At 47.3% G+C, this 26,710-nt stretch overlaps 1 pseudogene; it reads right to left on the bottom strand.

The window, feature by feature from the left end:
• Positions 1 to 9,619: 9,619 nt before the first annotated feature.
• Positions 9,620 to 25,775, bottom strand: LOC119921924 (annotated as a pseudogene).
• Positions 25,776 to 26,710: the final 935 nt, after the last annotated feature.

The raw sequence follows: 26,710 nt of genomic DNA, 5'->3' as shown, positions 1-26,710 counted from the left end.
TTTGTACTTCCCAAGTGCTTAGTACAGTGCCCTGCACACAGTAAGCGCTCAATAAATACGATTGATGATGATGATGATCTCTCTGCCTCCTATCTCTTCTTCTCCAGTCCATACTTCATTCTGCTCCCGGAATCATTTTTTCTGAAAAAATGGTCAGTCCACATCTCCTCACTACTCTAAAAATTCCAATGATTGCCTACCTACTTCTACATCAAATAAAAATTCCCAAAACAGGCTTGAAGGCACTCAATAATAATGATCTTGGTATTTGTTAAGCACTTACTCTGTGCCAAGCACTGTTCTAACCAATGGGAACTGATACAAGGTAATCAAGTTGTCCCACGTGGGGCTCACAGTGATAATACCCATTTTACAGATGAGGTAACTGAGACCCAGAGAAGTTAAGTGACTTTCCCAAAGTCACACAGCTGACAAGTGACAGAGCCGGGATCAGAACTGTTGACCTCTGACTCCCAAGCCCGTGCTCTTTCCACTAAGCCACATCAGCTCACACCCTTATATTTCACCTCTCTAATCTTCTACTACAACCCAGTATGCACACTCAGCTCCTCTATTGCCAGTCTGCTCTATGTAGACTACTTCGAGTTCATTTATTAGGTCGCCAACCCCTTGCCCACATCCTCCCTTGGGCCTGGAACTCAGCATGGTGTAGTGGATAGAGCACAGATCCGGGAATCAGAAGGTTATGGGTTAGAATCCTGGCTCTCCCACTTGTCTGCTGTATGACCTGAGCAAGACACTTAACTTCTCCGTGCTTCAGTTACCTCATCTGTACATGGGAATTGAGACTGAGCCCTTCATGGAACGGGGACTGTGTCCAACCCGATTTGCTTGTATGTGCTTGTGGCACATAGTAAGCACTTAACAAATATCATAATTATTATTGTTATTATTCATATACCACTGTCCACAACTCTCCCCACCTTGAAAATCCTCCTAAAATCACACCTCTTCCAAGAGGCCTTCCCTGACTAAGCCTTTATATTGCTTATCTCCCCTCTCCTCACCATCAACCATGCACTTTTCTGTGTACCCTTTAGGCTCTTTGATATTCGTTCCAGCCCCATGGAACTTATGTAAATATCTTGATAGTCAACTATCTCTCCTATCTGTATTTTATTTGAATGTCTGTCTCCTCTTGTAGACTGTAACCTGCTCCTTATGGGTAGGGATCATATCTACCAACTGCATTGTAATTGTAGTTTCCCAAAATCTTAGTACAATGCTCCATACACAGATGGTTTGTTTGATTGACTGATTCATCACCTTCCCTGTTTTTGCTTCCCAGTCTATTTTACCCTGAAGGTAATCCTCTCTTCCTGCTACCATCAGCTTCCCCACCTCATCCTTCCTGCTCAACCTTAATTATTTTCTCCCAAAGACTTTTGCCTAACACACCCTAATCCTTTTATCTCAACCAGCCCAACAGTCCCTGTTGGTACTGCCACCCTCAACTGACTTTCCCAGTCCTCCAATGGTTCATTAAGTCTTTCAGGGACTATGGAATTTCCACCCAATTCAAATAGCATTTTCCAGCTACAGAGATAGTCAGCAGGCCGCTCTTGGCTTTCAGGATATTGCAGGGTGCAGATTGGCAACCACGCGGCAAAATTGTTACCATTGTGGTCAGTAACCGGGTGGAGACGAGTTTCCACTCCCCGAAACGGCTGCTGCGGCCCTCTCGGCTGCTGCCTTTGCAGTTCTGCAGAGGGAACCCTACTGTCAGGAGAGTCAGGTCTTCATTCAGTTTCATTTTCTCTACCTACTGTTCTCAAACCAAGTACCCACACCGACTGCTGGGGTTCCCAAATGCGTCCTAGGGCAGATGGAGGTGCACCAGGGAGAAAGTAATCACAGGAAGGCCTGTCCCTCATCACGTTGAACCAATGATTCACACGCAATTAAGATGCCCAACATCCTGGGCTCCTGCAGCCTGGTCACAAACAGGTTGGGCAGGTTGAATCGGACCAACCATCCTTCAGTCCTAGTGGGACTCTTTGCCCCTTGGTGGAGATCTCCTAGCCAGGATCCATTGCAATTATTATTATTGTTATGGTATTTTTTAAGCGCTTACTCTGTGCCATGTACTGTTTCAAGCACTGGGATAGATACAAGATAATCAGGCTGTCCCATGTGGAGCTCACAGTCTCAATCCCCATTTTACAGATGAGGTAATTGAGGCACTGAGAAGTAAATCGGCTTGCCAAAGGACACACAGCAGACAGGTGGCAGAGCAGAGACTAGAATCCCCATCCTCTGACTCCCCAAACCGTGCTCTTTCCACTAAGTCACGCTGCTTCTCCTATTTATCTGTCTTTATCAGAGTGTTCCTACCCTGTCTGGCTCCACCTTCGGACCCTGCTCTCACCCTAACTAGTCTGCACCCTCTGAAACTTTCGAACGCTCCTATGGGGACTGGTGGTAGTAGCAGAGAAAATGTAGGAATGGATGGGTCGGGGCAGGCCACTTCTCATATCTCTTCCCCTAACAGACTAATATATTCACTTCCCAAAAGCCCAGGTAAACACATAGTCCCTTGAGCAGGACTCTTGAGAAGTGCACTAGGACAGAGAAAGTTTAAACCCCGGGATCAGTCATCCAGTCAGTGGTACATAACAAGCTTACAGTCCAGAAGGGGAGACAGATATTATTATGAATAAATAATTCATAATATATAATTTAAAGATATGTACAAGGTATTCTGGGTTTGAGGGTGGAGCGAATATCAAATTGCCCAAAGGTCACAGATTCAAGTGCCTAGATGAGGAGGAAGGGAGAGGGAGCCAGGGAAAAGAAAGGGCTTAATTGGGGAAGGCATCTTGGAGGAGATGTTATGTCCAAGAAGGGAAATAGGATTGAGGAGGAAGGGGCAGGGAGAAGTTGAGGACAAGCATGTCCACTTTCCTACCTTGTCCCTATTCCAGTTTCCATGGCCTGGTATATCCCCCAGCCCCTTGCTATAGAAGCCTTTTGAGTTGGGGCTCCGTGCAGAAACCAGGGCTGGCTTGGTTGTCCACTAGTGGACAGTGGAGTGTATAGCTGGCTCTACCTTCAACAACTTTGTGGGGATGCATGTCAAATGTCCAACAGAGGCCCCAGTGCCCCTGACGGCAAAGGAGGGTGGAAAGATTGGATATTGCAAGCCTTAGAGGATCGTCGTATAATAATAATAATAATTGCATTTATTAAGGGTTTACTATGTGCAAAGCATTGTTCTAAGAGCTGGGGAGGTTATAAAGTGATCGGGGTGTCCCACGGGGGGCTCACAGTCTTAACCCCCATTTTACAGAAGAGGTAACTGAGGCACAGAGAAGTTAAGTGACTTGCCCAAAGTCACACAGTTGACAATGGGTGGAGCAGGGATTTGAACCCATGACCTCTGACTCCAAAGCCCGTGCTCTTTTCCACTGAGCCAGGCTGCTTCTCTATGTGTGTGCTGTGGGCACTGTCAGGCAAAAATGAATTCCTGAGACTCACCTGGGGGTTTCCCTCGGCCTGCGTGGCTTAGTGGAAAGAGCAGGGGCTTGGGAGTCAGAGGTAGTGCGTTCTAATCCCAGTTGTGCCACTCCTCAGCTGTTTGAATCTCAGCAAGTCACTTCCTTTCTCTGTGCCTCAGCTATCTCACCTGTAAAATGGGGGTTAATAATAATAATAATGATTATTATTATTATTATTATTATTATTATTATTATTATGGTATTTGTTAAGCCCTTAGCTATGTGCCAGGGACTGTACTAAGTGCTGGAGTGGATGTAAACAAATCGGGGTGGACATAGTCCCTGTCCCATGTGGTGCTCACAGTCTCACTCCCCATTTTACAGATGATGTAACTGAGGACCAGAGAATTGAAGTGACTTGCCCAAGGTCACAAAGCAGACAATTATGAGCCCCATGAGGAAAACATGATAACCTTGTGTCTACACCAGCACTTAGAACAGGGTTTGGCACATAGTAGGTGCTTAACAAATACCATCATCATCATCATCTGTTTTTCCACATCAGAACAGCATCAGCCACTATGGCTTCCAGTGCTCATAGGACACAGCCTACCCCCAAATGTCCCTCTGGCCAGTGACAGGTAGAGAAGGCCACTAAGGGACGAGACCCCTCTACCAGCATGATGATTCTTCTATAGCTGAAGGCGCCCAAGCAAACCACAGTTAGGTCTGGACTTCACACATTGTTTGTCCCCCATTTGTCCATTTCCAATCAATCAATCAATCAATCGTATTTATTGAGCGCATACCGTGTGCAGAGAACTGTACTAAGCGCCTGGGAAGTACAAGCTGGCAACAAATAAAGACAGTCCCTACCCAACAGTGGGCTCACAGTCTAAAAGGGGGAGACAGAGAACAAAACAAAACATACTAACAAAATAAAATAAATAGAATAGATATGTACAAGTAAAATAAATAAATAAATAGAGTAATAAATATGTACAAACATATATACATATATGCAGGTGCTGTGGGGAAGGGAAGGAGGTAAAATGAGGGGGATGGAGAGGGGGACGAGGGGGAGAGGAAGGAAGGGGCTCAGTCTGGGAAGGCCTCCTGGAGGAGATGAGCGCTCAGTAGGGCCTTGAAGGGAAGAAGAGAGCTAGCTTGGCGGATGGGCAGAGGGAGGGCATTCCAGGCCCGGGGGAGGACGTGGGCCGGGGGTCGATGGCGGGACAGGAAGGCTGAGATGATAGGTTCAACTATCATCTCTACGCTGATGACACCCAGATCTACATCTCTGCCCCTGCTCTCTCCCCCTCTCTCCAGGCTCGCATCTCCTCCTGCCTTCAGGACATCTCCATCTGGATGTCTGCCCGCCACCTAAAGCTCAACATGTCGAAGACTGAACTCCTTGTCTTTCCTCCCAAACCTTGCCCTCTCCCTGACTTTCCCATCTCTGTTGACGGCACTACCATCCTTCCCGTCTCACAAGCCCGCAACCTTGGTGTCATCCTCGACTCCGCTCGCTCATTCACCCCTCACATCCAAGCCGTCACCAAAACCTGCCGATCTCGGCTCCGCAACATTGCCAAGATCCGCCCTTTCCTCTCCATCCATACCGCTACTCTGCTCATTCAAGCTCTCATCCTATCCCGTCTGGACTACTGCATTAGCCTTCTCTCTGATCTCCCATCCTCGTGTCTCTCCCCACTTCAATCCATCCTTCATGCTAATGCCCGGATTATCTTTGTCCAGAAACGCTCTGGGCATATTACTCCCCTCCTCAAAAATCTCCAGTGGCTACCAATCAAGCTGCGCATCAAGCAGAAACTCCTCACCCTGGGCTTCAAGGCTGCCCATCACCTCGCCCCCTCCTACCTCACCTCCCTTCTCTCCTTCTACAGCCCACCCAGCACCCTTCGCTCCTCTGCTGCTAATCTCCTCACCGTACCTCGTTTTCGCCTGTCCCGCCATCGACCCTCGGCCCACGTCATCCCCCGGGCCTGGAATGCCCTCCCTCTGCCCATCCACCAAGCTAGCTCTCTTCCTTCCTTCAAGGCCCTACTGAGAGCTCACCTCCTCTAGGAGGCCTTCCCAGACTGAGCCCCTTCCTTCCTCTCCCCCTCGTCCCCCTGTCCATCTCCCCCATCTTACCTCCTTCCCTTCCCCACAGCACCTGTATATATGTATATATGTTTGTACATATTCATTACTCTATTTATTTATTTATTTATTTATTTATTTTGCTTGTACATATCTATTCTATTTATTTTATTTTGTTAGTATGTTTGGTTTTGTCTCCCCCTTTTAGACTGTGAGCCCACTGTTGGTTGGGGACTGTCTCTATATGTTGCCAATTTGTACTTCCCAAGCGCTTAGTACAGTGCTCTGCACACAGTAAGCGCTCAATAAATACGATTGATGATGATGATGATGATGAGTAGGTGCGAATGAAGTTGTCGTTAATGTAACTTGGTGATAACAAGGGCCTTTTTCCTGGGGTGCGGGGGGGAGTCTATGGCGTCTATGGCGGACCGGACCGGACCGGGAAGGGGGGTTGCGGGGCACTATAAGGAGGGTCGCCTACGTGGGTGGGGGTGGAAGCAGGGGGCGTCTCTGGCGGCACTCGGAGGAGAGGAGCCTTCCGGGAGCAGCAGGGGCCACGCGGTGTGATGGCAGGCGGGCCTCTCGGGAACGGAGTCCTGGGCGTCTATGGCGGGCCTCTCTGGCGCTCTAGGAGAGGATCCTTCCGGGAGCAGCGGGGGCCACGCGGTGTGATGGCGGGCGGGCGGGACTCTCGGGAACGGAGTCCCGGGCCTCTATGGCGGCGCGCTCTGAGGAGAGGATCCTTCCAGGAGTAGCAAGGCCGCGCGGTGCGATGGCGGTCGGGTGGGCCTCTCAGGAACGGAGTCCCGGGCCTCTATGGCGGTGCTCTGAGGAGAGGATCCTTCTGGGAGCAGCGGGGGCCACGCGCTGTGATGGCGGGCGGGCGGGCGGGCCTCTCGGGAACGGAGTCCAGGACGTCTATGGAGGGCTTCTCTGGCGCTCTCCAAGACTTTAAGCCTTCATCTCGTATCCTCCACATGGCCTTGGGTGAGTAACTTGAGAGCTGTGCAAGAGCCATCAAATTAGGGCTATCCAGTCCATTCCCCCTGCCTCTATAACCTTGTCAATCAAAGTCAATGGCTTCCCCTTCTAATAACCAGTACTTTGTATATCAGTTATGAGATCCTCAATTAATAACAGGTAAAGGCCAGATTGGGTTTTGAATGTAAAATTCTCACAGACACTTTAGAGGATGCTGCACCTTTTCCTCACTTCTGGCTTGTTGCAACTTCTGCCCAGCAGACAGAAGGACCTTTTATGAGCCCTCACCGTTACCAGGCAAGTAGTCATGGAATATACTAGGCCTGCAGGAAACCGAGATGGTGTTACATGTGCACTTTTCCCAAGTACATAGAACTCACTCCAGCTAAAAGATTTATCTGGGGGACAGGCCCAGATAAAGACCCCCATGCTCCCAGGTGTATTCAATTTAGGGGCTCACACAGAGCCTGTGACATCATTATACAACACTGCACTTACCGAGCCTCTCCTCCCCCTCTATCATGAATCCTGAGTCAGAGTTCTCCCCTCCGTCCTTGGGCCCTTGCTCCCTTTTGTCTCTGTCAGGCTCCTGCCCTCCCCAGGAAATGATTGGTGATTGTCCAGACCTCAGGTCTAGGGAATGGGTGGGGGTGTTCAGTCCTCAGAGCCATGAAACAGGCTGGGCATCAGAAAGCAGCCAAATCTAATTTGCTTCCCCTTTCTCCTCAGTCACCTGAGAGTCATTTTCTTACCCCTAAATGGAGAGACCTTCTCCCACCTTCCTGCCCCGCTGGCCCATGGAATGAAATGAAGCTGGTTCCTTCCATAAATCTGATTAGGCCTCATATATAACGGGGAAACTGGGGCCAAGTAGCATTTTGTCACTGCTGTCTGGCTGGAAGGTCTGCAAGGGAAAGAGGAGACGGGAGGACCCTGCTTAGCAGAGGGGAAAGGGGAAGGCTTGAGCACCATCTGTTCCTGGTGAACTTCACTTTGACCTAAACTCAGCTCTGTATATTTGACTCTCTCACTAAATATGTTTTCCCTGTGATAGGCATCTCCTTACCATCAGCTTTAAAGCACTCAATCACCTTGTCTCCTCCTACCTAACCTTGCTACTCATCTGCAAAATGGGGATTCCTGCCACATGTCAGAAATCGTGTCTATGTTCAGAGGGACCAGGAAGATAAATGTGACAGTTATGAAGAAAAGCAGAGTGATCAGGGTCTGCCTAGAGAAACACTCTAGTTTCCAGCTGATTCCTGCAAAATACTCCATACAATGTCATTACACTACACTGAGTGAACAGTCTAACACATGTAAAACATTGCATCTGATTGTCCTGTTCTATTCCCAGTCCTTATGACTAAATCAATGTTTCTGTGCAGCTTTTTATGAGTGACGTAATCACTATCTTAAACTGGATACAGGCAATGGGACATCAAGATTTCTTGGTGCTCTTCCATTGTTCTGACCAGAAAAGGGGAAGGAAGATTCTCATTATGACTCTCAACAGATGGATCCCCTTTCACCATCAGAAGCATCATCTTTAAACCAAAGAACAACTCCATGGGAAAGAGACCCTTTTGGAAGGGTACGAGGTTGGTCCAGGCCCCAGGAGTGGGACTAGGAGAGTGTCTGGCGCCATCTAGGACAAGGGCCAGGTACAGCCTCCAGGACAGCCCTAAGTGTTGAACTCTGTCCTCATCGACCCATCCTTTCTCTGGTCACCTTGATTACTGTATTAGCCTCCCTGTTGACCTCCCTGTCTTCAGTCTCTCCCCAATTCAGTCCATAATAGTTCACTCTGCTTCCCGGATTACTTTTCTACAACAACGTTCAGTCCATGTTTTCCCACTCCTCAAGAACCTTCAGTGAATGCCCACCCATCTTCGCATCAAAGAGAAACGCCTTCCCACTGGCTTTAAAGCACTCAGTCTCTTATCCCCTCCTGCCTCACCTAGCTACTCTCCTACTACAATTCAGCCTGCACACTTTGCTCCTCAACCTACTCACTGTGCCTCGATTTCCTCTATCTTGCTGCAAACCTCTCACCCACATCCTGCCTCTGGCCTGGAATTCCCTCCCTCTTCATATCTGACAGACAACTACTCTCTCTCCATCTTCAAAGCCTTATTGAAGATACATCTCCTACAAGAGGCCTTCCTTGACCTTCTTTTTCTCTTCTCCTACTCTCTTCTGCATCACAACATCGGCACAGTGGCCACATTCATTTTCTTTCCACACCTGGTCCAAATCTGGGAACATTGATGCTGAAAGCCTGCTGTCCCTTTATCACAGGAGATGGATGCAAATCAATAGCTGTCCACTCTCCACAGCATTGCCACGTCTGCTCATAATTTCCCTCATAAGCAGGTCATAGCCTCCCCGACTCCCCCCTCACCAGCCAGAGGCATCCTCTGAATGATTATTTGTAATTCAGTCATGCAAAGCAGCTCATTTCTGATCGTTGGGCTATAGCAGCAGCCAGGTTCAGGTTTAAAGAATGTTTTCAGAGGCAAATTAATAGCTCATTGTTGCTTTATGAGGAACTAACTAGCCATCAGCTGGTTTAGAGTACACAATTGACTAGTTGTGGCAGTAAATCAGGAACACAGAGCCCAGGAGTATACTGTAGTCTGGAAGGAACCATACTCCGCAAGCCCAAGGGAAAAGAACATTCTTTTCTCGGTGCAGGGGGGCGGAGGGGGAGTGTACTAGCATGCAATACAGGGAGGAAAACAGGACAAAGAGGACTTGCCCGAGGCCTGGCCAAATTTTGAAGAAAAAAATGATCACAGGATATTTTTTCAAAGAGTTTATTGAAGCAGTAACAGTTTGGTCAGACACTGGCTGGAAAGAGGCAGTTTCGTGATTCTGAAAAACACTTTAAAAAAGTACTGCATCACAAGATTTCGCTGTAAACTAGGCTTTGCTGTAAACGTCTCTAGAGTTATGTGTTCATAAGACTTCAAACCTATTCTTTCTACCTATACAGGATGGTCTTGCGCTCTTGAAAAACTGCAGAAGGCACCTGAAAGTTGTTTTAGGTCTTGGTCCAATTCTTTTGCTTGCTGGTAAGGTGTTGCTGCACTGGGCATCGATGCAAGTTTTCACTCTAAATCATCATGGTGTTGAGATGTTTCGTTGATGACCTGTAAACAGCAAGTAGAGGAGAAGGACTAGGTAATGAGTGAACAACTGTCTGATGGCAGAGGTATGAGATTTAGAGTCCTAATCAGATAACTCATGCATGTTATCCTGGTACTACCTTCAGAACCTCATTTTCCTTTAGAGAAGCTTGGTTTCTCCATTCTGACAGCTTTGTTTCCCATAAGGAATTGGTGCAGGGTTGAGGGACAGTCAGAGTCAGAGTCAGAGTCTCAAATGCAGGCATGAGCAGAAGCAGCGTGGCTCAGTGGAGAAGAGCACGGGCTTTGGAGTCAGAGGTCATGGGTTCAAACCCCGGCTCCGCCAATTGTCAGTTGTGTGACTTTGGGCAAGTTATTTAACTTCTCCGTGCCTCAGTTACCACATCTGTAAAATGAGGATTGAGACTGTGAGCCCCACGTGGGACAACCTGATCACCTTGTAACCTCCCCAGCGCTTAGAACAGTGCTTTGCACATAGTAAGCGCTTAATAAATGCCAACATTATTATTATTATTATTATGAGCTGCTGCCCCCATGACATTGAAAATGCCAGTGGTTCCAAGAGGCCCTTCAGGCCGTAGGGTTTAACAAACGCTTATTCACATTCCAAAAGCATATTCAGTGCAGGAGGGGCCAAAAGGCATCTGGAATTCAGCCCGAAACTAGGGGAGCGAACTCAAGAACACCCAACAATGCTGTGGTCTTCCTATCTCCTCGGGAAGGTATTTGGATGACCCCAAATTACCTTTAGTTGTCTGGGCATGCCTTAATATGAACTATATGCTCCAGGGACACTGAGGTGCAAAGGCTGGCTGCCCACATAGGGCACTGGTCCTGTAGAGTGGGGATCAGTAGGGTATATCCTGGGGACCTATCAGTGAGGTGAGGGAATGGTCTTCAGGGTCAGACCAGGGTCAACTGCCTGGACGTACAGAGAGTTAAAATGTTTGTATGTGTATGGGTACTGGAGACAGGGATAGGAGACGTGCGAAGGTAAGGACGATGTCCCTCTGAGCATGCCTGCCCTTCCCAGCTATCCCTGGGAACTGAACTAGTGAGAGTCCTTTCCCATAATCCCTGGCTGGGTGTGGGGCATATTGACGGTGGCACATAGGCCTTTCACTTCTTTCTGCAGACCCCTCTTCTTCCCCCCAACTCCAGCCCCTTGATTTAAGAAATTCAAATACTTGTCCATCCCTAGTTTCAACAGTCTTGATAAGGAGTGTTCTCTTGGAGTGGATGTCCACCGGAGGGTGGGAGTCAATGTTGGTTTCTGAAAGAAGAGAATAGAAATTTGTCAAAATGTGAGTTTAATGTTCCCTGCATATCACCCATGAGTCCTCTACACAGGACTAAGAGTCTTGTCTTTACTCCTGTTGAGAATCTCTCTGTTTCAACAGGCACCATCTCAGTGCCTAGGGAGGTTTAAAAGGTTGCCAATATTGGCTTCATGATCAGCAATCCATGTACACAGGCTGTGTGAATTATTGATTACAAAAGTGAATAGCTATTCATAAAATAGGGATTTTTTGGCAGTAATAACTAAAAAAAAGTTTAATCAACTTTGTTGCCCACAAAAATGAACAGTTACAAGCCTAGGGTAGTCAATGATCAAGTCAATGAGAACATTGGTATTTAGCTGAGTAAACAATTCAGGAATTGTGGGGTAGATTTAGTCAGGGTACATCTTGATTCTGACTAGTTCCTTTTGTCCTAATCAATCATGTGACCGACTAATTAGGTAAAAAAAGTCTAGATTTAAGGGGGGCTACATTCTATTATTATTAATATCATGTTATTTGTTAAGTGCTTAATATGTGTCAGACACTGTATTAAGAACTGGGAGGATAGAAGCATGTCGAGTTGTCCCTTGTGGGGCCCACAGCCATGTTACAGATGAGGTAATAAAGGCACAGGGAAGAGAAGTGACTTGCCCAAGGTCACACAGCCGATAAGTGTCAGAGCTGGGATTAGAACCCATGGCCTTCTGACTCCCAGGACCATACGCTATACACTACACCATGTGGGCCACAGTCACGCTTTGCATGGTGTGACGGCCCCCTGCTTTAGTAGCAACTATGTGAGTGATGGGATTTCTCTAGTTTGACCCAGTAGAAGTATAATCACCTTGCCTGCCAGATTTGAGGGAGGGTTGGTTGCTGCAGTTTGGATGAAAGAGACGAACTCACCCTCTCTCTGTCACCCCTACCCCCACTGCTGGGGCTTCCCCTAAATCCACTGCAGCTTCAACTAGAGAAAACCCCCCATTATTCCTAGGGAGTTCCAGCTTCCCCAAACATAGGTCTCGGCACTTAGGAGTGTCTAGGGCTTTTTCTCATCAGAAGCAAACTTCTGTGCTTCCCACAGGGAAGCTACCAAGCCCTGGAAATGAAATTGCAGTGCTCACCTCTCAGGTTCAAGGAAGAAAAGCTTGGAACCGGCAAGGTAATCCTGTCGAAACACAGATCACATTAAGTTGTTTCCAAGCAACCCTAAGGATAGATGGCCACCTCCCAGGCTCCCACTCCTCTCCCCTATTTACCTGCTCTACGCCCCCTCCAGCAGTTTGCGGTACGTGGCTATCTCAATATCCAGTGCCATCTTGACATTCAGCAGGTCCTGGTATTCACGCAGGTGGCGAGCCATCTCTTCCTTCATGTTCTGGATTTCATCCTGAAGGCGGTCAATAGTGTCTTGGTAGTTAGCAGCTTCAACCGAAAAGTTCTCCTCCATCTCACACATCTGGTGCTCCAGAGATTCGTTCTGCAAGCAAAGAGTAGGAGCTGGGCTATGACCTTATCAAAGACCTGGTGCCCCGAGAAATGCTGCCCAACCCAGTTTGGCCCCATTCAGGGGTCCATGGAGAGGCAGACATTTCTCAGCATGAACATGGTGCCAGATAATAATACTAATGGCATTTAGTAAGCACCTACTATGTGCAAAGCACTGTTCTAAGCGCTGGGGAGGTTACAAGGTGATCAGGTTGTCCCACGGGGGGTTCACAGTCTTCATCCCCATTTTACAGATGAGGTAACTGAGGCACAAGAAGTTAAGTGACTTGGCCAAAGTTACACAACTGACAGTTGGGGAAGCTGGGATTTGAACCCATGACGTTTGACTCCAAAGCCCACGCTCTTTCCACTGAGACACGCTGCTTCTCTAACGTGTATGTCCAAACGCTTGCAGAAGCATTCTTAAGCCACCTGCCAATTGACTATTCCAAGTAATCATGGACAGAAGAATGAAATATTGTCTTCCAAGTTGACAGCTGACTGGTCCTCTGTCCTCTTGGGACCAAGGGGCTGCGATCCATCCTGGGGTTGAGATGTCCACTGTGAATGTTTTCTCAACAGTTTGCTGACCTCTCTGAAGCTGCTAATAGGAACAATGATGCCCTGCGCCAGGCCAAGCAGGAATCAAATGAGTATCGCTGGTAGGTCCAGTCTCTCACAGTCAGTCAAGCAGAAATATTCAAAGACACGGGGCCCAGAGGTGTGGTTCAGGAATTATCTGATCTTTCATGCCATCTTAACACATGGTTAAAAACCTAAACTTCTTTTGTTTCAAACTTGGCTTTAATCACTCGTTTTGATTTCCGATTCCTTCTACTTTGGTTAGAAACACATTTGGGATTATGGGAATATACGATCATGGGTCAAATGGTTTAAATAGTCCTGTTTAAAATGTCTGTTGGGTGTCCTCATATAAGGGGCGGGATGCCAATTTAGGAGGCTAGGATATTAGAGCAAATCCCATTGTTGGTGTTAAGTTAGCCATCACCAAGCAAAGGGGAGAATTTCCTACAATGCCAACTTCAGCCAACACAGTGGACCTGTGGTATTTCTTCCCCCACACCCGCACCCTCCAGCGTGTACTCGCGGTCCCTCTCAGTGCATCCACTTCACAAGTGAGAGACTGACCTACCAGCGATACTCAATTGATTCCTGCTTGGCCTGGCGCAGGGCATCATTGTTCCTATTAGCAGCTTCAGAGAGGTCAGCAAACTGTTGAGAAAACATTGACAGTGGACATCTCAACCCCAGGGTGGATCGCAGCCCCTTGGTCCCAAGAGGACAGAGGACCAGTCAGCTGTCAACTGGAAAGCTGGATCACCAATGAATTCCCTATTCCACTCTCCTACAGTCACCAGCGCCACCTCCTGTAGCATACAGAATGGTCCTGAGAAACCCATCCAGGGAAATAGGTGAGTCCTGCGCATGCCACGTATACTCCCATAGGGATCCCCTATCCCCTGACTGCCAGTTTGATGAAGTGAGTATATGCATGCATGCACCGTACCCCCAATCCCTGCACCCCCTCTCCAGACAGGTGACCTGTGCCAAGTACTTGGTTTAATCCCCAGAGAGCTAGTTTAGGGACTAGGTTTAGGGTCCCTCCCTCAAGGAACTCCTTCCCCTAGAGTCACACCTTGGATTTGTACCATTCTTCCGCTTCATGGAGGTTCTTTGCAGCCACATTTTCGTACTGCTGGCGAACATCACGCAGGGCAGCAGTGTGATCGGGCATAGCCACATCCACATCGATTTGGATGTGCTGTTCCTGAATCTGGGCCTGCAGCTCCTGGATTTCCTGGTGAAGAATAAGTAGAGAATATCAAGTTCCTGCTGGCTTCCCTGATTAGATCGGCTTAATTTACATTCCCCGATTAAGAGGAAGCCCATTACCTCGTCGTGAAGTTTCTTCAAGAAGACTAAGTCTTCTTGTAAGGATTCGACTTTCCGCTTGAGATCAAAGCGTGCCAATGAAGCACTGTCAACATCCTAATTGAAATGAGAGCCAAATTACTTATTCTAACCAAACCAACCATTCACAGTCTCACATTTGCTTTTTAGAAAAGATTTGTTGAAAATAAGCAGAGTCTACCATGCAAAGCAACCGGAAAGAGTTGAGCTGAGCTTTCCAGTCTGAGGTTTGGAATTTGGCCAAATCAATCTGGTTCTCAATTTGGAAATGCCGAGATGAGAGGCAGTCGTTCTTTGGTAATTAGTCATAAGAGTAGGCCCGGTATCATGAGAGTCCAAATGGGGACTTCTTTATTGAGACAGATCCTGGGTGGATCTTGTAGGCCCTGGTCCCCAACAAGCAGGCAGGTTAGAAAAGCATAGCTCTGGCTCTGATTCTGGCTTCAGAAAGTGAAAAACAGATGTGTCAATCTATCAGTTCAACTTGCTTTTCCCCTTCTTCCACAGGACATCACAGCTTGGAGACAGGGGAGACCGTGTGGCCTATTGGAACAAGCACAGGGCTGGGAAACAGGAAACTTGGGTTCAGATCCTGGTTCTGCCATTTGTCTGCTGGGTGACCTTGACCAAGTCACTAAACTTCTCTGGGCCTGTTTCCTGTAAAAGGGGAATTCAATTCTTGTCCTGCCTCCTTCATTGACTATAGGTTCTGTGTGAAGAAGGTACTCTTTCCATTCTGATTATTTTGTCTCTGCCCCAGCAGCTAGCACATAGTGAGAACAACCACAGTAAGTGCGTATAGTATAGTACTCTGAATACAGCAGGCATTCAATGTATACTACTGGATGAATGAATTAATTGCAATATAGTACCTTCTTCCCGTATATTTACTTTCTCTGACTGCTGCCCAAGCCTTCTTTCTGACTTCCCTGCCTTCAACCTTCAATCTTCTACCCAGATCATTTTCTTAAAAAAATTATTCTGGGCACATCTCCCCACTCCTTAAAAAACCCCCATCTCAGTACAATACTATGCACACAGTAAGCTCTCAATAAATACTATTGAATGAATGAATGAATGAATGCCCCCTGCTTTCTACCCCTCTGCTTTCTGCTCCTTTGCTTCTCAGACCCTCTGCCCCTCAGCTCTCTTCCCCCTACCCTTCATCTCTCCTTTCTCTTCCCCTCTGCTTTCTGTTGTCTGTCTCCACCCTTCTTGACTGTGAGCCTATTGTTGAGTACGGATTGTTGATGACGTTGTACTTTCCAAGCTCTTAGTACAGTGCTCTGCACACAGTAAGCGCTCAATAAATGCTATTGAATGAATGAATGCCCCCTACTTTCTACCCCTCTGCTTTCCACTCCTTTGCTTCTCAACCCTCTGCTCCTCTACCCCTCTGCACTGCTATCCCTCAGCTCTCTTCGCCCTACCCTTTAGCCCTCCTTTCTCTTCGCTTTTGTTTTCTGCTTTCTATCTCCCCCTTCTAGACTGTGAGCCTGTTGTTGAGTACGAATTTTCTCTGTAGATGAATTGTACTTTCCGAGTGCTTAGTACAGTGCTCTGCACACAGTAAGCGCTCAATAAATACGTTTGAATGAATGAATGAATGCTTCCTTACCCTCTGCTCTCTACCTTCCTTCCACCATGCGATCAGCTCTCTTCCCCTCTGCTCTCGGCTCCCTGCCCCTTTGCTCTCAGCTCCCTGCCCCTATGCCCATCTGCATTCTAACCCTCTGCACTCTGCCCCACTACTCTCTACCCCCTGGTTTTTTCCCTCCTGGTCTCTTACCCCCTTGTGTCTGTCCCCAGAGCTTCTGCCCCCATAGACTCTAAAACCCAGCTCTCAGCCCCCCGGTTCTATGTTTTCTGCCCCGAGCTCTCTGGATCCCCAGATCTGTACCCCTCAGCGTTCTGCCACCGGCTTTCAGCTCCCCTTCGTCCCTGCCCCTCACTTCCCTGACCCCCTTCTCTCTGTCCCCAGCTTTCCTGCCCTGCCTATCAGTACTCTGCTCCATGCCCCTTTTGTCTCTGCTCCCTGTCCCTCCGCCCCCGCCTTCCCCGCCGCCCCCGCAGGCCCCACACACAGCTCTTGACTCTCAGCCCCTCAGCTCTCAGACCTCTGCCCTTAAGGTCTGTATCTTTCTGTTCTCTGCCCTTCAAATATTTCCCCTTGAATCTCTTCCCCTCTGATCTCTGGCCCTTGTTCTCGGCCTCCCTGCTCTCTATCCACCTGCTCTCTGAATCTCTGTCCCCCTGCTTTCTGCCCCTCAGCTCTCACCTCCCTGTGCTCCACCCCTCAGTTTTCTGTCCCTCAACTCTATTCCCTCTGACCCTCAGCTCTCTGTGTTTTCGCTTCAGCTCCCTGCCACTCAACTTTCTTCCCTCTGCCCCTCTGCCTGTCAACTCTCACCTCCAATCGCTTCATTTCACTGCTCCTCAGTTCTCTTCCCTGTTGTTCTCTGCTTTTTCCTCTCTTCCCTTTTCTTCTCTGGCCTTCTGCTCACTGCCCTATGCCCTTCTGCCCCTAGACTCCCTGCCCTGTTTCTCTGCCTTCCTGCTCTCTTTGCCCACTGCCTTACCCAGCTCTTGGCTTTCTGCCCCCTGCCCCAGCTCTCTGCTCCCCCAAATTTCTGCTCTGTCCCTCCCTGCACCCAGCTCTCTGATCTCTGCCCCCAACCTCTCTGACACTCAACTTTCTGGGTCCCTAGCTCTCTCCCCCTCAGATCTCTGTCACTAAACTCTCTAACCGCCCCCCCCCCCGCCACTCCTAGCCCTCAAACTCACTGCACCACCAGCTCTCTACCCCCCAGCACCCTGCCCTATTCCCCTCCAGCTCTCTGGCCCCTTATCTCAGGTCTCTACTCCCCAGCTCTCTGATCTCCGCCCCCCACCTTTCTACTCTCTGCCCACGCTACACTCTCTGCCCCGCCAGCTCTCTGCATTCTGCCTCACCAACCTTTCTGCCCCATGCCCCCAAGCAGTCTGCCCTCTGCCCTCTGCCCTCAGGCTCTCTCCTCTCTTCCTCAAGCTCCCTGCCCACTTTAGGCTCTCTGCTCTCTGCCCACACCCAGCTCTTGTCTATCTTACCCCAAATTTCTGTTTTTTGTTCACCAGTTCTCTGCTCTTTGCACCCCAGCTTTCTGCTCTCTGCCTCTCGGCTCCCTGTCTCTCAGATCTCTAAATCACTGTTAGGATCTCTAGGATCCACTGGACTCTGGGGTTCTGACACTTGGTCCATGGCAGGGAGGTAAACGAGAGGGTGGGGTTTTAAGGAGGGATGGAGGTTAGAATTGTGGACCCAAATGGCAGCAGGAGAGGAAGGATAGGGTTCTTTCCCTCCCTTCTCTATGTGGGGAGACATGGGTAACAGGGGCTGCCGAGAATAGAATAGAATAGATTCTATTTATCTAATTTGATGGTATAGATGCCTGTCTACTTGTTTTGTTTTCTTGTCTGTCTCCCCCTTCTAGACTATGACCCCGCTGTTGGGTAGGGATTGTCTCTATCTGTTGCAGAATTGTATCTTTCAAGTGATTAGTACAGTGCTCTGCACACAGTAAGTGCTCAATAAATACGATTGAATAAATGAATGAGGGAACTGGGCAGCGTTTTTTTTGGGAGAGGAGGAGGAATCACCCTTCTAGATAGTGGCAAGGGACCCCACCCCTAAGTGTTTTGGGGTGGTGCTTTCTCCCACATTAGAGAGGCTTATCCCTGGCCTCCATCTCTCCCTTGGGAAGCATCATGGACTCACGTTTGGGCCTGGTTTGACAGAGGATGTGGGCTCTGATGCCAGCTCTCCCATTTTTCTGCTGAGTGACCTTGGCCAAGTGAATTCACTTCTCTGGGCCCCAGTTCCGACATCTGTAAAATTGAAATTAACATTGTGAGCCCCGGGTGGTACATGGGCTATATCCAACTTGATTAGCTTGTATCTTTCCCACCGCTTAGTACAGTGCCTGACACCTAGTAAGTGTTTCAGAAATAATCAATTAAAAAGCCGGCCTTGTCAGACTGAGTTTTCATGGATTCTTTTTCTAGAAGGGATCAGTGAGGTGGTGGCAGGAGCCAAGCCCCTGGGCTCCTGAGGAGTGATGGAGGATGGAGCAGACCACAGAATACTAGCTAAGAATCCTTCGAGGAAGACAGCGTGTCCCCTTTCCAGTCCCTTACCACTGCCCAAGGATTAGGCCAGAAAGTAGGGTGGCCCTGGGCCCCAGCCAAACTCGAAGCAACTTGGAGCATCGGAAGGGCCCAAAGGCCCTCGGTCCCACCTGAAAAGGTGGACAGTGGGGCATCCGGGCTCCTACCTCTTCAGGTATGACAACACATTGACAGGCGGGACAGTGGGTGTGTGGCCAGATGTTGGATCCGTTCCTCTATGGCGAATGCTGATTTGTTTCCCTTTGTGCAGGTCTTTTTGAGGCGCAGTCTTGTTCAGGGGCAGAGCAGATAGATCAGATGACAGATGAGCAGTGTTGCTTAGTGGTAAGAGCACGGGCTTTGGAGTCAGAGGTCATGGGTTCAAATTCCAACTCCACCACTTGTCAGCTGTGTGACTTTGGGCAAGTCACTTAACTTCTCTGTGCTTTAGTTCCTTCTTCTGTAAAATCGGAATTAAGACTAAGACTGTGAGCCCCATGTGGGACAACCTGATCACCTTGTAACCTGCACATATTAAGCGCTTAATCAATGCCATTACTATTAATATTATTATTATTATTAATATTATTATTAATAGATTTGTACCCCTTCTAGACTGTGAGCCCACTGTTGGGTAGGGACTGTCTCTATATTTGCCAACTTGTACTTCCCAAGCGCTTAGTACAGTGCTCTGCACACAGTAAGCGCTCAGTAAATACAATTGAATGAATGAATGAATGAATGAATTTGTGGGGTTCCTTGTCCATTCTAAAATGACTTGGTTGCTGAATTTAGCATCCTTTCCTGCCTGCTCCCGAGGACCCCATGCCGGCTTCTGATTAGCTCTAGGGGGTCCAGCTCAGGAGATTGAGTGAGGCTGATGAACCAGTTTCCATGCTCATCTTGGCGGTTCCTGGAGCTGAAGTGGTGCAATTGGTTATCACACCGTTCTTACAGTGTGGTATGGATGTAGGTCATTCTATCTCCTCGAAGAGGCCTTCCCTGACTAAGCCCTCCTTTCCTCTTCTCCCACTCCCTTCTGCTTCACCATGACTTGCTCTCTTTATTCATTCCCCCCTCCCATCCCCTCAGCACTCATGTCTGTATCTGTAATTCATTTATTTCTACTAATATCTGTCTCCCCTTCAAGAATGTAAGCTTGTTGTGGGCAGGGAATGTATCTTTTTATTGTTACATTGTACTACCCCAAGCACTTAGTACAGTGTTCTGCACACCGGAAGCCATAAATACATAAATAAATAAATAAATGTGCCCCTCAGGTCTATGCTCTCTGCAGCACTACACCTCAGCTCTCTGCTCTCCACCCCTCAGCTCTCTTTCCCCCACTCAGTTAGTCAGTAGTATTTATTGAGCACTTACCCTGTGTAAAGCACCGTACTAGGTGCATGGGGAATACAATTTAACCATTTATCCACATTTTCCTTGCCCACAACAAACGTACAGTCTAGAGCGGGAAAGAGGCACTAATATGAAGAAATATATTATAGATATGTAAACAAATGCTCTGGGGCTGGGAGGAGGGATAAATAGAGGGAGCAAGTCAGGGCAGTGCAGAAGGGGATAGGAGAAGAAGAAAGGAGGTCTTAGTCAGGGAAGACCTCTTATAGGAGATGTGCCTTCAACAATGCTTTGAAGGGGAGAGAGTAATTGTTGGATCTGAGGGAGACAGGGAATTTCAGGCCAGAGGGAGGACATGGGCAAGGGGTTGGTGGCAAGATAGATGAAATCGAGATATAATGAAAAGGTTAGCATTAGAGGAGCTAGGTGCTGGGGCTGGGTTGTAGTGGGAGAGTAGGGTAGGTGGGGACAAGGTGATTGTGTGCTTTAAAGCCATGGTCTAAACACCATGCCAACCTCGTTCACTTCAAGTTTATCCTTTCCTGCCTTAACTCAGCCCTCTCCTCTGCCAGACAAAACTATTTCTCCTCCCTCATTGACACCCATGCCCATCACCCCTGCCAGCTCTTCCGTACATTCAACTCCCTTCTCAGACTCCCGGTTCCTCCCCCTCCTCCTTCCCTCACCCCCAACGATCTGGCCTCCTACTTCATTAACAAAATTAAATCCATCAGGTCCGACCTCCCCAAAGTCACTTCCCCCCATTCTCCAACCCCCCGGCTCTCAACACTCTCTGCTACTCTCCCATTCTTCCCAGCAGTATCCTCAGAGAAGCTCTCCTCCCTCCTCTCAAGTGCTACTCCAGCCACCTGTGCTTCTGACCCCATTCCCTCTCATCTTATGAAGTCTCTCGCTCCATCCCTTCTCCCCTCCTTACCTTCCATCTTCAACTGCTCACTCTCCACTGGTTCCTTCCCCTCTGCCTTCAAACATGCCCATGTCTCTCCCATCCTAAAAAACCCTCTCTTGACCCCACCTCACCTTCTAGTTATCGCTCCATATCCCTCCTACCATTCCTTTCCAAACTCCATGAACGAGTTGTCTACACGCGCTGCCTCGAATTCCTCAACACCAACTCTCTTCTCGACCCCCTCCAGCCTGGCTTCCGTCCCCTACATTCCACGGAAACTGCCCTCTTAAAGGTCACCAATGACCTCCTGCTTGCCAAATCCAATGGCTCATACTCCATTCTAATCCTCCTCGACCTCTCAGCTGCCTTCGACTCTGTGGACCACCCCCTTCTCCTCAACACCCTATCTGACCTTGGCTTCACAGACTCCATCCTCTCCTGGTTCTCCTCTTATCTCTCCGGTCGTTCATTCTCAGTCTCTTTTGCAGGCTTCTCTTCCCCCTCCCATCCCCTTACTGTGGGGGTTCCCCAAGGTTCAGTGCTTGGTCCCCTTCTTTTCTCGATCTACACGCACTCCCTTGGTGAACTCATTCACTCCCACGGCTTCAACTATCGTCTCTACGCTGATGACACCCAGATCTACATCTCTGCCCCTGTTCTCTCCCCCCTCTCTCCAGGCTCGCATCTCCTCCTGCCTTCAGGACATCTCCATCTGGATGTCTGCCCGCCACCTAAAACTCAACATGTCCAAGACTGAATTCCTTGTCTTCCCTCCCAAACCCTGCCCTCTCCCTGACTTTCCCATCTCTGTTGATGGCACTGCCATCCTTCTCGTCTCACAAGCCCGCAACCTTGGTGTCATCCTCGACTCCGCTCTCTCATTCACCCCTCACATCCAAGCCGTCACCAAAACCTGCCGGTCTCAGCTCCGCAACATTGCCAAGATCCTCCCTTTCCTCTCCATTCATAGCACTACCCTGCTCGTTCAAGCTCTCATCCTATTGATTGATTGATTGATTGATTGGTGAGGGCTATTTGATCGATGTAGAGGTGAATGGGCAACCACTGGAGTTTCTTGAGGAGTGGGGAAATATGACCTGAAGGTCTTTGTATAAAAATGATCCGGGCAACATAGTGATATATGGACAGGAGTGGGGAGATACAGAAGGAAGGGAGGTCAGCAAGGAGGTTGATACAGTAATCCAGGTTGTTAGGATGAGTGATTGGATTAATGTAGTAGACGTTTAGATGGAGAGGACAGAGCGGATTTTAGTGATGTTGTGAAGTTGGGGCTGACATGATTTAATGATGGATTGAATATTGGGGTGGAATATGAGAGAGGAATAAAGGATAATGAGGGACAGGAAGGATGGTGATACTCTCTACAGTGATGGGACAGTCAGGGGGAGGACAGGGTTTGGGTGGGAAGGTAGGGAGCTCTGTTTTGAACATGTTCAGCTTGAGGTGACAGGAGGATATCAAATAGAGATGTCTTGAAGCCAAGAGGAAATGCGAGACTGCATAGAGGGAGGGAGATCAGGACTGGAGATGTAGATTTGGGCATCTTAGAGGTGAAGCCATGGGTGCGAATGTGTTCTCCAAGGGAGTGAATGTAGATAGAGAATAGACGGGGACCCAGAACTGAACCTTGAGGGACCCCCACAGTTTGGGGGTGGGAGGCAAAGGAGAAACATGAGAACAAATGAGCCTGAGAATGAGCAGCTAGAGAGAAAAGAGAAGAATCAGGAGAGGACAGTGTCAATGAAGCCGAGGTTGGATAATGTTTCCAGGAGAAGGAGAATGTCAGCAGTGTTCAAGGCAGGTGAGAGGTTGAGGACAAATAGGTTATGCTGTTGGATATGGCAAGAAGCTCTCTTATGAATCAATGCCTTACCGTGACAGAAGAATTTGTGTATGCCAATGAAGCTTAAAGCTATGCCATTGAGTGATACTCTCGCTGGGTTACCCATAATGGAAGGGTCTAAACGGAAGCATCAGACAATGTTGAGTCACATGTGCTGGGCAACAGTGCTATAGGAAAGAGTCAAAGGCGGTTGATCAAATGATCAAAATGTTGATCAAGGACAACGGCAGAGACTCAAGTGTTCACCGAGCGGAGGGAGGCAATAGTAAACCACTTCTGTATTTTTACAAAGAAAGCTCAATGGATGCATATACCAGAATGATTACAGATATCGGAGAAGCAGAGAAGCAGCGTGGATCAGTGGAAAGAGCCCGGGCTTTGGAGTCAGACGTCATGGGTTCAAATCTCAGCTCTACCAATTGTCAGCTGTGTGACTTTGGGCGTCACTTAACTTCTCTGTGCCTGTTACCTCATCTGTAAAATGGGGTTTAAGACTGAGAGCCCCCGTGGCACAACCTGATCACCTTGTTACCTCCCCAGCTCTTAGAATAGTGTTTTGCACACAGTAAGCGCCTAATAAATGCTATTATTATTATTATTATTATGTAGTGCTGGAAGATGAGCTCCTCAGGTTGATAGGCACTCAGTCATTAATTCATTCATTCAATCGTATTTATTGAGCGCTTACTGTGTGCAAATCACTGTACTAAGCGCTTGGGAAGTACAAATCGGCAACATATAGAGGTGGTTCCTCCAGAACTACGGGCTCACAGTCTAGAAGGGGGCGACAGACAAGAAAACAAAACAAGTAGACAAGTGTCAATACCATCAGAATAAATAGAATTATAGCTATATACACATCATTAATAAAATGAATAGAGTAATAAATATGAACAAATATACATAGGTGCTGTGGGGAGGGGAAGGTGGTAGAGCAGAGGGAGGTGGAGGGTGATAGGGAGGGGAGGAGGAGGAGAGGAAAAGGAAGGGCTTTGTCAGGGAAGATCTCCTGGACGAGGTGAGCTCAATGAGCTACTGGGGAAGAATAGGTGACGTCTCAGAGTATCATGGGTGTTTATGACGTGTCCAGAATAAAGCCTTTGGAACACCCGGTCGTTGACGTTGTCGCACAAGAAATGAGTATCTGGGGCTGTAAAGATACTCTTATTATTGCATCATGGAATGTATGAAATATGAACCAGGGTAAGTTGGAAATAGTCAAGAATGAAATGGAACGATTGAAGATTGACATTTTAGGAATAAGCAAACTGAAATGGACTGGTACTGGGCATTTCCAATCGAATGAGCACAACATATATTACTCTGCCCATGCTGAAAAAAGAAATGTCATAGCAATAATTGAAACAAAGAAAATTGTTAAGACACTTATTGGATATAAAGCTGTCAATGACCGATTGATATCTAGTAGGTTTAGAGGAAAACCATTCAGTAGGACCATACTTCAGGTGTATGCCCCAACAACAAATGCAGGGCAAGAAGAAATAGAGAGGTTTTACAGTGAAGTACAGAGAGAGTTTGATAAAAGCTGCAAGCAAGATGTGTTGATTATCATTGGGATTGGAATGCAGAAGTTGGTAATGGAATGGAAGTGAAAGTTGTTGGAAAATATGGTCTTGGAAATAGGAATCGAGTCAGGGACCGACTTATGATTTCTATGAATCAAATGACTTTTGTATTGCCAACACCTTCGTTTTCCAACCTAAATGACGACTCTGGACATGGATATTACCAGATGGACTATAGAGAAATCAAATAGACTATATTATTTGTAGAAAAAATGGAGAACTTCTATTTTGGCATCAAAAACATGACCTGGGGCTGACTGTGGAACAGACCACGAGTTGTCAGTGTGTAAACTCAGGCTAAACTTAGGGAGATCAATCATGCTTTATAGGTGTCCAAAAATGAACTGACGAATATTTCCCCTATATTTAAGGATCATTCATTCATTCAATCGTATTTATTGAGAGCTTACTGTGTGCAGAGCACTGTAGACACTGCTTGGAAAGTACAATTCGGCAACAGAATCATGTAAAAAATATATCTGATGTGCTTAATCTCACAGACAAGGAACCAGAGGAAATGTGGATGGAGACTAAAAATGTCATCAAGGAAGAAAGTGACGCAGGATTACAAAAGGTTAGGAAGAAGAAAATGCCAAAATGGATGTCAAACATAACTCAGGAAGTACCCAAGAAAGGGAAGTAAGCAAAAAATCAGAGGACAAAAGGACCTGGTTAATGAACTGAACCAGAAGTCCAGCGTTCGACCACGAAGGACAAACAGGAATATTATAACAGCATATGGAAAGAAATGGAAGTCAGTAACAAAAGTGTGCAGACAAGATCACTATTTCAGAAGATTAAGGAAATTAAGGGAATGTGTCGTCCTCGGATTGGCTTTGTCAAAATAAAGATGGCCTGACGATAAATGATACCAAGTGGAATCAAACAGAGATGGAAAGAATACACCTAGGAACTGTACCCGAAAGATAGCAATGTACAAGTAGTATTTGAGGAAGTTCATTTTGAATTAGAGCCACTTATCATGGAAAGTGAAGTTTTAGGTCAGCTTTATGCTACCTCACCAAAAACAAGGCACCTGGCTTGATAGGCTTCCTACTGAGTTGTTTCAGGCAGCTGAAGAGGAAGCGGTCAAAGTCCTTACCAAATTATGTCAACAGGTGTGGCTAATATGGATAACCCCTCAATGGCCATCTGATTGGGAAAGATTAGTTTATGCTCCACTACTGAAACAAAAAGATATAACTAAAAACAACAATTATCTACAGTTTCCTCGATCTCACATGCCAGGAAGGTACTGCTAAAAGCTATACAGCGTCTAACGGAGGCCTACATGGAATATGAATTGCCCGTTGCTCAGGCAGGAATCTAGAAAGGACGAGGGACAGGAGATATTATTTCTGATGTCCGTTGGATAATTGAATGGACAAGAGAATAGCAAAAGGAAGTCAGCGTGTGCTCTATTGATTATATTAAGGCCTTTGATTGTGTGGATCACAAGAAATTCTGGAGCACATTAAGGGGAATGGGCATACCAGACGATTAGTTGCATTAATATGGAACCTGTATAATAATTATAATTACAATACTAATGGCATTTAGTAAGTGCTTCCTGTGTGCAAAGCACTGTTCTAAGCACTGGAGAGGTTACAAGGTGATCAGGTTGTCCCGTGGGGGGTTCACAGTCTTAATCCACATTTTCTAGAAGAGGTAACTGAGGCACAGAGAAGTTGTGACTTGCCCAAAGTCGAACAGCTGACAGTTGGCAGAGCTGGGATTTGAACCCATGACCTCTGACTCCAAAGCCCGTGCTCTTTCCTCTGAGCCACGCTGCTTCTCTGTATGACAGATAGGTGGCTACTATAAGAACAGAATAGGGAGAAACAGATTGGTTTTCCGTTAGCAAGGTTGTATGTCAAGGATGTATCTTATTGCCTTATCTGCTCATTCTTTACACAGAATGCCTAACGAGAGAAGTCGGACTCGATGAAGACAAATGGGGAGTAAAGATTGGAAGGAGGAATACAAAAAAGCTTCGTTATGCTGATGGTATAACCCTACTAGCAGAAAGTGAAGAAGACTTGAAGGGCTTAATATTAAAAATTAATGAACAGAGCAAAAAGATTGGCCTATATTTCAATGTCAAGAAAACAGAGATCATGGCAACTAAAAGTTTTAACATTTTAGTCCTAGACGGAGAGAAGCTTGAAATAGTTGATAGTTTTTCTCTCTTGGGATCGATAATCAATAATCAATCAAGCAATCAATCAATCAATCGTATTTATTGAGCGCTTACTGTGTGCAGAGCACGGTACTAAGCGCTTGGGAAGTACAAGTTGGCAACATATAGAGACAGTCCCTACCCAACAGTAGGCTCACAGTCTAAAAGGGGGAGACAGAGAACAAAACAAAACATACTAACAAAATAAAATAAATAGAATAGATATGTACAAGTAAAATGAATAAATAAATAGAGTAACAAATATG

The sequence above is a fragment of the Tachyglossus aculeatus genome, unplaced genomic scaffold, assembly GCF_015852505.1.
Source record: "Tachyglossus aculeatus isolate mTacAcu1 unplaced genomic scaffold, mTacAcu1.pri SUPER_32, whole genome shotgun sequence".
NCBI lineage: Eukaryota > Metazoa > Chordata > Mammalia > Monotremata > Tachyglossidae > Tachyglossus > Tachyglossus aculeatus.
Note: the sequence above shows the minus strand (reverse complement) of the source record. Positions and strands in the feature narration are given on the sequence as shown.